Raw genomic sequence first — 12,671 nt, 5'->3', positions numbered from 1 at the left:
GAATTTGTCATTAAACCATTTTGTAGAACATTGTTAAAAAATTGCAACATAAAAGATAAAAAAGAAATAAATAAATGAATATATCATATATATTATAAACTTCTCACTTCACGTTTTCCATGAAAAAAATAAATATCTGAAATTAAGGCTTTGACAATTCTGGATCTAAGCACAAAAACAGGCAAAGTCTACTTTTATTTATTGTGTTTTTTGTTCTCAGGAAAGTTTAGAATTTTGTAGTTTGTAGTATGGGGATTTTAAATTTAACAAAGTTATATACACAACAAAATGTGTTTAAATTAAACACACCCACCCGCCCAAAATCTAAGCAAGTGCAGAGAAATGATGTGTTCCAAGCAACAATAAGCAAAAAGACAAGTACATGAAAGACAAATAAAGTATATGTAAAAGTATACATAAAGTATACTGTAAAGTATATGGTACCCTAATTGTATGTTTAATTTAAAATTTTTAAGGCCTTGGTGTCTTAAAATGTCTCCGTTACAATTAAGGTATAGCCACCTATTTAATGGCAGCCCTGCCACAGGATAAAATAACAAGGTACTAGAATTTATATTTTCTGAAGAAAATGGTGGTGGTGCTGGCCTGTGCAAAAAAACAACAACAAAGAAAACAAATTCAGCTGCCATATACAGCTCTTAACAACAATAACTAAACTATATAAGCTTGGTCTATTTGCTTGACACCTCAAAGCCAAAGACAGCACTGCTGCTGTTTCTCTGTTGATTAGAGAAAATAGGAAAACCATAAGGATGGAATTGATGATGTGGGAAATGAAAGGTGTATTAGTACCATTTCAGAATACATATTAGGTACAGTGATATTTTTTGACAGTGTTGGTGTTCTATCAGCACTTGACTGGAAAATACAGGAAGCAATGCACTCTCACTATCTTAGGCTCAAAGTTAAGGTCAATGTGCAGGTCAGTTAAAATAATAATCTAATAAACATAATGAAATCACCCGCTTCTCTACCTGTTTCTGGTTTTGAGGTTTTCTACTTCTACTTCTACTTCTACTTCTATTTCCAAAAAATATCAATCCCCTTTGTCTATCACTCATACTGGGAACCAAGCAAACCTCTGAACAACATTTACAGCATTTTTTTATTTGCTTGTACTTTATTTGTATTTTGGAAAGTCCTGATGTGGCCTCATGCATAGTGGCGCTCTATTCTGCCATGAGCTCAGACAAGTTTTAACATCCTTGTGAGGAATTATCCTCAAGACGTGGGCTCCATCTTCATTAGCACTAACATCTAAACATATTTTGCTCCTTCGCTGTGTTCTAGTTTGGTCATGTTTTTAGGCACTACTGATGAATGATTATTTGTCTGGATATGTGTGTAGAAGTAAATAAAACTGACATGCTTTGGTTACTGAACTTCCAGGTACCTTTGGCTGAGGAGATTTATGAGCAGGCGATCAATTCCTTAGCTCAGCTGGAAAAGGAGAAGTCTAAACTATTGACAGAACTGTATAAACTGCAAATCTTTGCGCAGGAGCTAAATAATGGTCTGTCTAAGGCCCAGGAAAAGCACGATAGATTAGCGTCAGTAAGTATGACATTCCTTACTTTAAAAATAATTACAAATGAAAATACATTGTTAATGTGAATAAATTAGGCACTTAAATCTCACCCTCCTTTTTTGCGTGGCTATATTTTAGGAGCATAAGCAGAAAGGTCTGGAGTTAATCATTCTGCAGACCACACACAATGCCATTAAGGCATTTAAACAAAAGGTACACTTTAAATTTAATGAATCAATAAGTAGAAAATTTAAGACTGTGTATGTCAGCATTCAGCTAAATAAAATCAGATGTAGGAAAAAAACTGGTTTGAGTATGCACAAGTATTACTGTACCTGCATGTACATGCATGGTTCTTTTCCTGAACAATTTTTTTTTGGTCCATTGAATTGGCTGTGCACAACGACCCCGGATGAGATCTTTACTTTATTTTGACTCTAGTAACATTTTACCTCTCACACTTGACACAGCTTATGACCATAATTAGCTGATGCTTAAGTATGTCTGCACATGTGCTAATATACAAATAGGAAAATTCCAAGATATTGAGAGAAAAACAGATTTGTCCCAAAAAATAGAACACAAAATACAAAATATTTGTGGACTAGGTGGATAATTTTTTATTGTGCACCAATTAAGAGTAAGATAAGGCAACTATATGCAGTCTGGTATAAGTGATACTAACCATCAGCTGAGAGGCTTACGAATCTCATGTTATTTTAGCAAAGCATAAAACATTTAAAATGCTGTGGTTAACGCATTTTTTAGCATCTCTGGCTGATGTGTGAATTTAAACTTGAAAGAAAAAAAATCAATTACAGCATTATTACAACAAAACCAAAAATTTCAGTTTTAATTAAATCGCAAATATCGTTTAATACAATTTTTTCAAAGTGGAACTGAAGAGGCTTATTGCAGATGTTAACACTATCCACTAAAGTTTCATTTCTTCTCCTCCATGGCTGGGTTATAGGAGTGTGCGGACATGCACAGGGACTACACCGAGATGAGGTCCCGTTACCATCAGTTGGAGGAGACCTTAAAAGACACAGAGGTAAGTGAATCTTTAACACACAATACATGTAACAAAAATTTCAGTCTGCTTTTATGTTTCATAATACATTTCATGATACACTTGGACACATCATAAGTGATGTAATCTGGGGACATGACATTAGGTGTTCATTAGACCCTTTCACCCCAGAAATCCATCTGCAGTTGATCAGACCCTGGCTTGTCCAAGTATCTTATATTTTACAGATTATCCCACTCTACCATCAGCCTTGCTATTACATTTTAAGCACTGAGGACTATATAAGCCTCACCTGTCTAAGGTTATCCGACACCCCACTGTCACTATTTAATGCATTTTCACTGCCACTTGTTCCTGTTATACACAATCCGTCTGTCCAATGACAAAAGAGGCACTCTGGCACCATTAATATACACTCAATTCCACTGATTTCATATCGATTTATCCCCACAATTATGTCTACTGAATGCTACCTGAACCATCCATTCATTAAGGTGTGACACTAGCATATGTCTCAACCCTATCTAAACAGTATGTGTGCAAAGGTTTTCAGATTCCTCTGTTCCAGAGCCTTCAAAATGGCCTTTAAAAGAGATTGGATGGACTTTGCAGGACATCATAGACACACTGGATTAGGAACTTGACATGGAATGGCTCAGCCTAACACAATTCAGACTTCTGAATTAATACTTCTGCATTCTGTAGTAGTTGTTTCTGTCAGGTCATTCATAAAGGCTCTGATGGGGGCATGAAGCTAAAATAATAGTCAATTGATCTTGCTGGGACATGGTTCTTTTCAATAAATGCCTCCACCAAATTGTGTGTAACACAGTCAGGTCTATTCTTCCATCTAGTGCCATTGTCATCAGCTGTCACAACTCCTGTACATTTAAGGCATCAGTAGGTACTCAGGTTAGACATTAGACAATGATACTGAAGAATATTTTCCCTTGGAAGCTGAACAGTCCTGAACTGCCTTATTTTCCTTGAGTTCTTCTTCTTGGGGAATATAGACATTTTCCAAAAATTCTCTATTGTTGGTCTACCTTCCCATTTATGAAGATACCCCTTAGGATCTTCCACAGTTGGTACAGAGACACTTCTTGAACATTTGTGGGGTACTAAACTGAGTCCAATGGACAAACTGGACCTTTGATGAAACTAGGTTCTGCACACCCCTAGGTCCTCCTCCCTTTGCTAGCATCTGCCTGGTAAATAATGGCCCACTCTCTTGCATGCCTTATGTGCCCTTCAGTCTTATGTAGAGCCTCTCTCTAAGGAAACCACAGCGTTCTCCCAGTGCCTGCCTCTGGGAAGAGCTCCCACTCCTGCTCTGCTTGAACTAGGAGCTCCTGGTGCATGGAGATTCTTGGCATTGTGGCATGTGGCACCCTCTTGGGGGGTTTACTTTGTGCACTGCATTGTTCCTCCACCAACTATTTCAACTTGGCTTCAGAGCATGTGTGTTTCTACAGACCTGACCATGCACACATTCCACACTCAATGGCAGTAGACCATTTCAGTTGCCTGTTGGTCTGTCGGGTTGGGTTTCCATCTTTTCAACCTGGCTGCTATATCTCTAGCAGTCATCATTTTATGGTAATCCTTCAGTCTATTCCTTAAGTCACTAGCTTTTATAGGTTAATTTTTTTTTTTTTTACAATACCTAGAGATGCACTTGGACACATCACCAGGATGTAACCTGGGGTGATCATGTATCTAAATGCATGTATAAAACTAAATTATGTCAATAAGCTTTGGTCTTTGAATTTTCAGATCTCTCTGGCTAAAACTAGAGAGAAATATTATGACACATACCGCTGGAATGATGAAGTGATAACGCACCTGCAGCGAAAGTTAATTCAAGTTTACAGTGAACAGTACAATGACAAAGTAAAACTGGTAAGTGAGAAAATCTTAACAATAAATAGCTCCTGTATAAATCATTGTAAGGAAAGTTCCTGCTGCATGTTGAGCTACTGATCAGTGGTTATCAATGTTATATGAGGTGAAACTGAAAGACTTAGTAAATCTTATTGTGATACACTAGCTTGAATAATAAAGGAAGCCTCAATGTAAAGATAAATGAGAAAGTAAAGATAGCTCAATATCTCCTGATTGCAGTAATTAACATGGCCAAATTTTACCACTTAACTGCTTTTTGGCAGCTTTCAATCAAAACCAGTGGTGTGAGCATTTACAATTTAACTTGTATGTCATTTTCTGAATTTTGCTTCTTTTCTCCATCTTCGTTTTAGCAAAATGAGAAAGTATCCTTTCAGTCAAAGTATGAAGAGGCATTAAAGCAGTGTAATAAGTTGCAAATGGTAAATTTTCTTTACCTTACCAAAATTCTCTTTACTTTGAATTCACTACTTTTTCACAGAAGTGAAACACTCTTTTTAGCAGTTAAGCTGTTTAGAACCTAGTTTAGTTAGAAGTTTTAGAAGTTTAAACCTCTTCTTCTCCATGGCTGTGTTTAGGAGTGCAAGTCAGTGCAGAATGATTATTGTGCCCTGAAGTCAGTGTGTGATCAGATTAAGAAAACTTCAATACACCATACGGAGTCAGAAAAGGTAATTTTTTTTATGCCACTAGCTAGTGGATGTTGTGTTATTGGGTTGTCCGTTTGTCCATTCATCTGTGCATTTATTCATGATTAAGCTTGGTTTCATGTCCTAAGAACAAGTGGTTGAACGTTTATAGTACTGTATTTATATGTTTACAGTATATACATTAATATTCTTTACATTTTTAACACCAGCAAACTGATTGGATTTTGTAATTGATCCAAAGAGAGTTAAGGTCACAAGACCCAAAATGAAAAAGTTTTTCTTTATTAGCTTTCGTTCTTTGAATGTATAGTCAATGAGCACTTTAGTAGGAGCAGTATGATATCACTGGGTAAGGCCTCCCTTTGCTCTCAAAGCATGGCATGTACTTCATGGCATGTATTCCATAAGATATTGGGCTGTGGGATGTGGTAGCCTAGTGGTTAAGTTGTTGGGCTACCAATCGGAAGGTTGTGAGTTAGATTCCTATATCCACCAAACTGCCACTGCTGGGCCCCTGAGCAAGGCCCTTAACCCTCAATTGCTCAGTTGTATAAAAAATGAGATAAAAATGTAAGTCGCTCTGGATAAGGGCGTCTTTGTCAGGGTTGGCCGGAAGGGAGGACTCAAATGCAGGACGGCGATGTAAATAATTAAAGTCTTTAATGAGTTCAACACAATAATCAGGCAGGCGAACACTCAGTGTAATAAACAGTCCAATAATCCGGTACACAGGCAGGCAGGGTAATACAGGACCGGCAAAACACAGAGTGAGAACAGTCCAATAGTCCGGTACACAGGCAGGCAGAGTAATACAGGGCAGGCGAAAACATAGAATGCAGAGCAGTCCGATAATCCGGTACACAGGCAGGCAGAGTAACACAGGGCAGGCAAAACACAGAAACCAAAAACAAACCGAATCAAACCAGGCAGTGCAGAACAATCACAGAGCAAGCTGAGAAAACCATCTGGCAAGGGACCAAGTGAAGGCAGCGTCCTTTTATAGTACCTGACACCTAAAATGGCCGCCGCCCTGGAAGTGCAAATCCAAGATGGCCACCGACCTGGAAGTGGTGCAGCAAACCAGGAAGTGCTGACAGTACCCCTCCCTCCACGGGGCGTCTCATGACGTCCCTCCAGGCTGGTCAGGATGGTCATGATGAAACCAGATACTGCCATCCCCTACCGCGACGTCTGGAACGCAGGAGCCGGCGAACAGTGTAAGCAGGGCCCCTATCACTGAACCGGGCGGGTGGAGGGGGTCTGGTGGAGGTAACCAGTGAGCAGGCTTGAACTGGCTTGAGTCTGGAGACATGGAAGCTAGGGTGAATACATAGGGCTCTGGGGAGCTTGAGTCTGACCGTCACTGGATTGAGCACCTTGGAGATAGGAAAAGGCCCAACAAAGCGTGGGGCAAGTTTCCTGCAGGTAACCTTAAGCGGCAGGTCTCTGGTGGATAGCCAGACCCTCTGACCAACACGATACGGGGGTGCCGGACGGCGCTTGCGATTGGCCCACCGGGCGTAGCTCCTGGAAAAACAGAGTAGGGCCGCACGTGCCTTTCTCCAGACACATCGGCAGCGCCTGACCAGGGCAAAAGCCGAGGGAACTGATGGCTCCATTTCCTGGTTGGAGAACAGTGGAGGCTGGTATCCATATGCGGCCTGGAAGGGGGAGAGACCCCTGGCAGCTGATGGCAGGGAGTTGTGGGCGTATTCCACCCACACCAGGTTAGAGGACCAGGATGTAGGTTCTTTGGAGCAGAGGATGCGAAGTCCTTTCTCTAGTTCCTGGTTTAGCCGCTCGGTTTGTCCGTTAGACTGAGGGTGGAACCCAGAAGACAGGCTGATGGTGACCCCCAGGAGCTGGCAAAACTCTCTCCAGAAGTTAGAGGTGAACTGAGGTCCACGATCGGATACAATGTTGCGTGGGAGGCCATGCAGGCGAAAGACATGCTGGAGCATGAGCAGGGCTGTTTCCTTGGCTGACGGAAGTTTGGGCAAGGCAATGAAATGGGCCATCTTGGAGAATCGATCCACCTCAGAGAGGATGGTGGTGAACCCAGCGGACAGGGGTAAGCCCGTAACAAAGTCTATGGAGACATGAGACCAGGGCCATCTGGGGACAGGAAGCGGATGGAGCAAGCCGGCTGGGGAACCCTGGGGTGTCTTATGCTGAGCGCAGACAGGACATGCCGCCATGAACTCACGGACATCCTTCCTTATCTTAGGCCACCAGAGGTGTTGCTGGAGGACAGACAAGGTGCAGGCCGAGCCAGGGTGACAGAACAGGTGAGAGCTGTGGCACCATTGGAGGACTTGGGAGCGTAGATGGTCAGGAACGAACAACCTTCCCTCTGGACAGCCCTCTGGGACCGGGAGACTGGAGCTGGCCTGCTGGACCTTCCTTTCAATGTCCAGGCGAAGGGCTCGGACCATGATGGAGGAAGGAAGTATATGCTCCACGACAGGTTCTCCATCATCCTCCATGGTGAACTGCTGTGATAGAGCATCCGGCTTGGCATTCTTGAGCCTAGAGAAGAAGGCACAGTGATGGAGCTGGTAGTCTTTGGCAGATCGCTGAGACAGAATGGCCCCCACGCCGACATCAGATGCAGCCACCTCCACAATAAACTGCCGGTCTGGGTCAGGGAGATCCAGGATGGGGGCTGTCGTGAAGAGGTCCTTGAGTCTGGTGAAAGCTTGCTCAGCCTCAGGATTCCAGCTGAAGGCTTGAAGTGTGGAGGTTAGCCGATGTAGGGGGGAAGCTATGGTGCTGAAGCCCCTGATGAACTTGCGATAAAAATTTGCAAACCCCAGGAAGCGCTGAAGCTGCTTTCTGTTCTCTGGGGTAGGCCAGTCCCTCACTGCCTTAACCCGGTTGGAGTCCATCTGTATGCTGCCGGGTGAGAGAATGAAGCCCAAAAAGGTGGTACTGGTGGTGTGGAATTCACATTTCTCTGCTTTCACATACAGATGGTTCTCAAGGAGGCGTTGGAGCACGACTCGAACATGATTTCTGTGTTCCTCCAAGGAGCGGGAAAAGATCAGAATATCGTCCAAGTAAACAAAGACAAATTTGTTCAGAAGGTCTCGCAGGACATCGTTGACCAAGTCCTGGAAAACTGCCGGCGCATTGGTCATGCCAAATGGCATGACCAGATATTCATAGTGCCCTGAGGGGGTATTGAAAGCCGTCTTCCACTCCTCTCCCTCCCGAATATGGATAAGGTGGTAGGCATTACATAGGTCCAATTTAGAGAAAATGGTAGCTCCCTGAAGGAGTTCAAAGGCAGAGGTCAAGAGAGGCAGGGGGTACCGGCTCTTAATGGTAATGTAGTTAAGCCCTCTGTAATCAACACAAGGGCGGAGTGAACCATCCTTTTTTCCCACAAAGAAAAACCCTGCCCCCGCTGGAGATGAAGAGGGACGAATGATGCCAGCCTTGAGAGAATCCTGGATGTACTGTGTCATGGCCTCTCTTTCGGGTTTGGTCAGGTGGTAAAGTCAACCACGGGGGGGAGTAGTTACAGGCAGGAGGTCAATGGTGCAGTCGTAGGGCTGATGAGGAGGGAGGACCGAGGCTCTGGTCTTGCTGAAGACAACTCCTAAGTCATGGTAGTCCCGGGGTACAGAACTGAGGTCTGGTGGAGGTTCTTCAGTGACTGAATGCTGAGTCTGGGGTTTTGGGTCGAGGCAGTGAATGTGGCAGTGTGTACCCCAGTCCAAGATGTGGCCACTGGTCCAGTCCAGGTGGGGATTGTGTTTCTGAAGCCAGGGGAACCCCAGCATTATGTGCGCTTGAGGCGATGGAATTATCGGGAATGTTATCCACTCGTGGTGATGTTCGCCAACCGTCAGTTGTACCGGTTGGGTTCGACGTGAGACCTTATGTAAAATGTGGCAATCCAGCGCTCGGACTTGGAGAATCGACGGCAATGGCTCAGTCTTGATGCACAGTTGGTTGGCCAATTTTTCATCCAGAAACTCGGAATCTGCTCCAGAGGCAATGGTCCTGATGGTTAACAGAGATGCGAATCTTGAGAAGTGCTTTGGAGGGGGCTGGAGATTGCTGGAGACCTTCCTTCAGCGGCGAGCCCTGCCTTTTGCTGGACATGAAGCAGCCATGTGACCAGCCTCCCCGCAGTAGAGGCAAAGTCCCTGGGAACGCCATCTTTCCTTCTCCGTGGGCGAAAGGTGTCACCGGCCGATTTCCATGGCCTGAACGGGACAGAAACCTCCAGAGGCTGCCCCCTGTAATGAAGACCTTGGTGGAGAGCTTGGAGTGGGAGGACGGGTGCTGGGATACCATGAGCGGCGGGAAACCCTTTCGGAGCGGCGCTCTCGGATACGTCGGTCAACACGAGTAGCCAGGGTGATCAGATCGTCCAGTTCCGGAGGTAGTTCTCGAGCGGCAAGCTCATCCTTGACCTCATTAGCCAAACCCCTGTAGAAGGCATCATACAAAGCCACGGCGCCCCATTCACTATCCGCCGCAGCTGTCCGAAAATCCACCGCATATTCAGCTACGGAGTGATTGCCCTGAGATGTCTCAAAGAGTGACCGAGCGGCATCCAGTCGGGGAGTGGTAGAGTCAAAAATCTTTAGAAGCTCTCTGCTGAACGCTTCATAGGAAAGGTAGAGAGATGACTGACGTTCCCACTCGGCAGTAGCCCACCGTCTGGCCTTGCCGGTCAGCAGCGAGATAACATAAGCCACCTTGGAGCGATCAGATGGGAACACAGAGGGTAGCAACTCAAATATGACTGCGCATTGCATGAGGAACGGCCGGCACATTCCTGGTTCTCCGGAGAAACGCTCAGGGTGAGGCAGATGTGGCTCCCGTGCTGGAGTCGATACCGGAGGAGCTGGAAAGGTAAGGCAGACGAACACTCAGCGTAATAAACAGTCCAATAATCCGATACACAGGCAGGCAGGGTAATACAGGACAGGCAAAACACAGAGTGAGAACAGTCCAATAGTACACAGGCAGGCAGAGTAATACAGGACAGGCGAAAACACAGAATGAAGAACAGTCCAATAATCCGGTACACAGGCAGGCAGAGTAATACAGGGCAGGCAAAACACAGAAACCAAAAACAAACTGAATCAAACCAGGCAGGGCAGAACAGGAACAAGGCTGGATGAATCACAGAGCAAGCTGAGAAAACCATCTGGCAAGGGACCATGTGAAGGCAGCGTCCTTTTATAGTGCCTGACACCTAAAATGGCCACCGCCCTGGAAGTGCAAATCCAAGATGGCCGCCGACCTGGAAGTGGTGCAGCAAACCAGGAAGTGCTGACAGTCTTCTAAATGCTGTAAATGTAATATTGGAAAAATTCCTTCAGATTCTTGTCCACAAGGCATAATTGCATCACGATTTTTCAGGTGCAATTACATGCTATAAATTTCCCATTTACCGCACCCCAAAGGGGTTCTACTGAACTCACTTGGAACCTGGGTAAATTCTGGGCATGAAGGGATGCACATGGTCAGCAACAATACTCAAATAGGCAGGCTGTGGCATTCAAGCGATGACTGATTGATATAAAATGACCCAAAGTTTGCCAAGAAATCATTCCCCACACCATAACAGCACATTCATCAGCCTAGACTGCTGACACAAAGCAGGCTTCCTGTTCTTGGCCTGCCTGATGTCAAACCCAAAATGATCCTCTGCTCTTGTAGCTTATCCACTTTTGGTTCAACTTTAAACTCCAGGTTGAATATATTGTGCATTCTGAGATTATTTTCTGCTCATGACAATTGTGTGATCAGATCAAATCACTCAAAACAGTCTTTTTCTTTATTGCACCCTTCTGTGTTCTGGCAATGACTCAGCAGGAACCAGCAGTTATATAAATATTCAAACCGGTCTTTCTGGCACCAACATGTCATGGTCAAAGTCACTGAGATCACATTTTTCCTGTCGCTTAATTGTATATGCATTTCATGCATTGCACTGCCGTGCCATGATTGGCTGATTAGATATTTGCATGTATAAGTAGGTGTACAGGTGCTCCTAATAAATTGTTCAGTGAGTGCATGTAGAAGTAAATTAAGACAGCAAATTCAGCTGAAGTCTGACCTGATGTCCCAGGTGCATACGCTGCAAGCCGTGGTACAGCAGCTGGAGGAAGAGGTCTGTGAAGCACGCAAAATGTATTGCGAGATAGCAGCAGTAAGTAATACATTCATTGCATTAAGCAGTTACTTTAGAAATAAAATCTGAGGGCTTTTGATGTTCATGCCACCTGTGTTATACAGCAGGCTATATATAGTATATAATTTAAGTAATTCACATATTTCTAATTTAAAATTTGGGTTTGTTTTTTTATTAAATGGATGTACCCTGGTGCAGATGTGAAAATTAATCACTCAGGTTTGAACACATTTTGTTTCATGGATGTGTTTCAGGAGCAGGCGAAAACACAGGAGATGCGCAGGAACCTGAAAGCGCAGCACACAGCATTGATGGAAACTTTGAATCAGTTCTTTGAGTTGCTAAAGGTAAGCTTTTGCTCTCACTCACCTGTCTTGACTACTATAGTATGCCATGTGTCCATATCTATGGGGCAGAAAAGTAAATAAGATTTCTTGGCATTTTTATGCATATTTAGAAACAAATATTGAATCTTCTACATGATTATCTTACTAGAATAATTTTTATTTTTGCAGATCCATCCTGGACCTGCGGAACCTGAGGAACCAGGTGAACCTCAGGAAACTACAGAGCCTGAGGAACCTGTGGAGCCTGAGGAGCCTGAGAAACTGTAGAACCTGGGAACCTGAGGAGCTTGGGGAACTGGGGAGACTAAGCAAACTAGCCAGGGGCAGTGGATTAACACCTGGGTTTTCTCTATTGCATGTACAATGTGCACATATGCCAAGACCTCAAAATATCACTGGCACGGCTCTGTGTGGTTTTTCCAGTGTGGATGGAAGGGATGGACTGACTCACAGGATAGATCAGGGGCATGTGTATGTTTGTTGAGGTTCTGGGAGTTTGGTCCTGAGTGCTTGAATTTCCAGGGTGGATTGGTGCCATGTACTTGATACTGACACAGTGGAGCTATAAAATTTCATCTAGCAAAAGCACCAGCAATGCAATACAGGGATTCACAAAAAGACTGTGGTCCAGACCATCATCGCTTGAGATATAAGCCTAGGACAGGGGTCTGCACAGGGGTCTTTCCCACCAAATAAAATTCACATGGCGTCACAAAACCTATTTGAAATATTTAACCTATCCTAAAATAAGGATAACACAGCATTTAAAGTTTTATATGAAGTTAGTTTGTTGCATTCAAAGAATTATAGCTGTCCAAAAAGGAAACAAGTGACATTTTATTACTGTGTTTAGTGTTTAGTGACATTCACCATGAACACACACCCGGAGCAGTGGTGCCTTGCTCAAGGGCACCTCAGTCGTCGCCAGCCCGAGACTTGAACCCACAACCTTAAGGTTACGAGTCAGACTCTCTAACCATTAGGCCACGACTTCCCCTCGACTTATATACACTGTATATATAAATGC

At 44.0% G+C, this 12,671-nt stretch overlaps 1 long non-coding RNA gene across 1 annotated transcript; it reads left to right on the top strand.

Annotated features, from left to right (window-relative positions):
- The first annotated feature begins 5,094 nt into the window (after positions 1-5,094).
- LOC132849863 (uncharacterized) lies at positions 5,095-11,580 on the top strand. Its single transcript, XR_009648935.1, has 3 exons — positions 5,095-5,158; positions 11,235-11,315; positions 11,552-11,580. It is a non-coding gene; the product is annotated as an uncharacterized LOC132849863 (long non-coding RNA).
- Positions 11,581-12,671: the final 1,091 nt, after the last annotated feature.

Source organism: Tachysurus vachellii, chromosome 8 (genome assembly GCF_030014155.1).
Source record: "Tachysurus vachellii isolate PV-2020 chromosome 8, HZAU_Pvac_v1, whole genome shotgun sequence".
Lineage (NCBI taxonomy): Eukaryota > Metazoa > Chordata > Actinopteri > Siluriformes > Bagridae > Tachysurus > Tachysurus vachellii.
The sequence above is the reverse complement of the archived record's forward strand: the minus strand, read 5'-3'. Positions and strand labels throughout refer to the sequence as shown.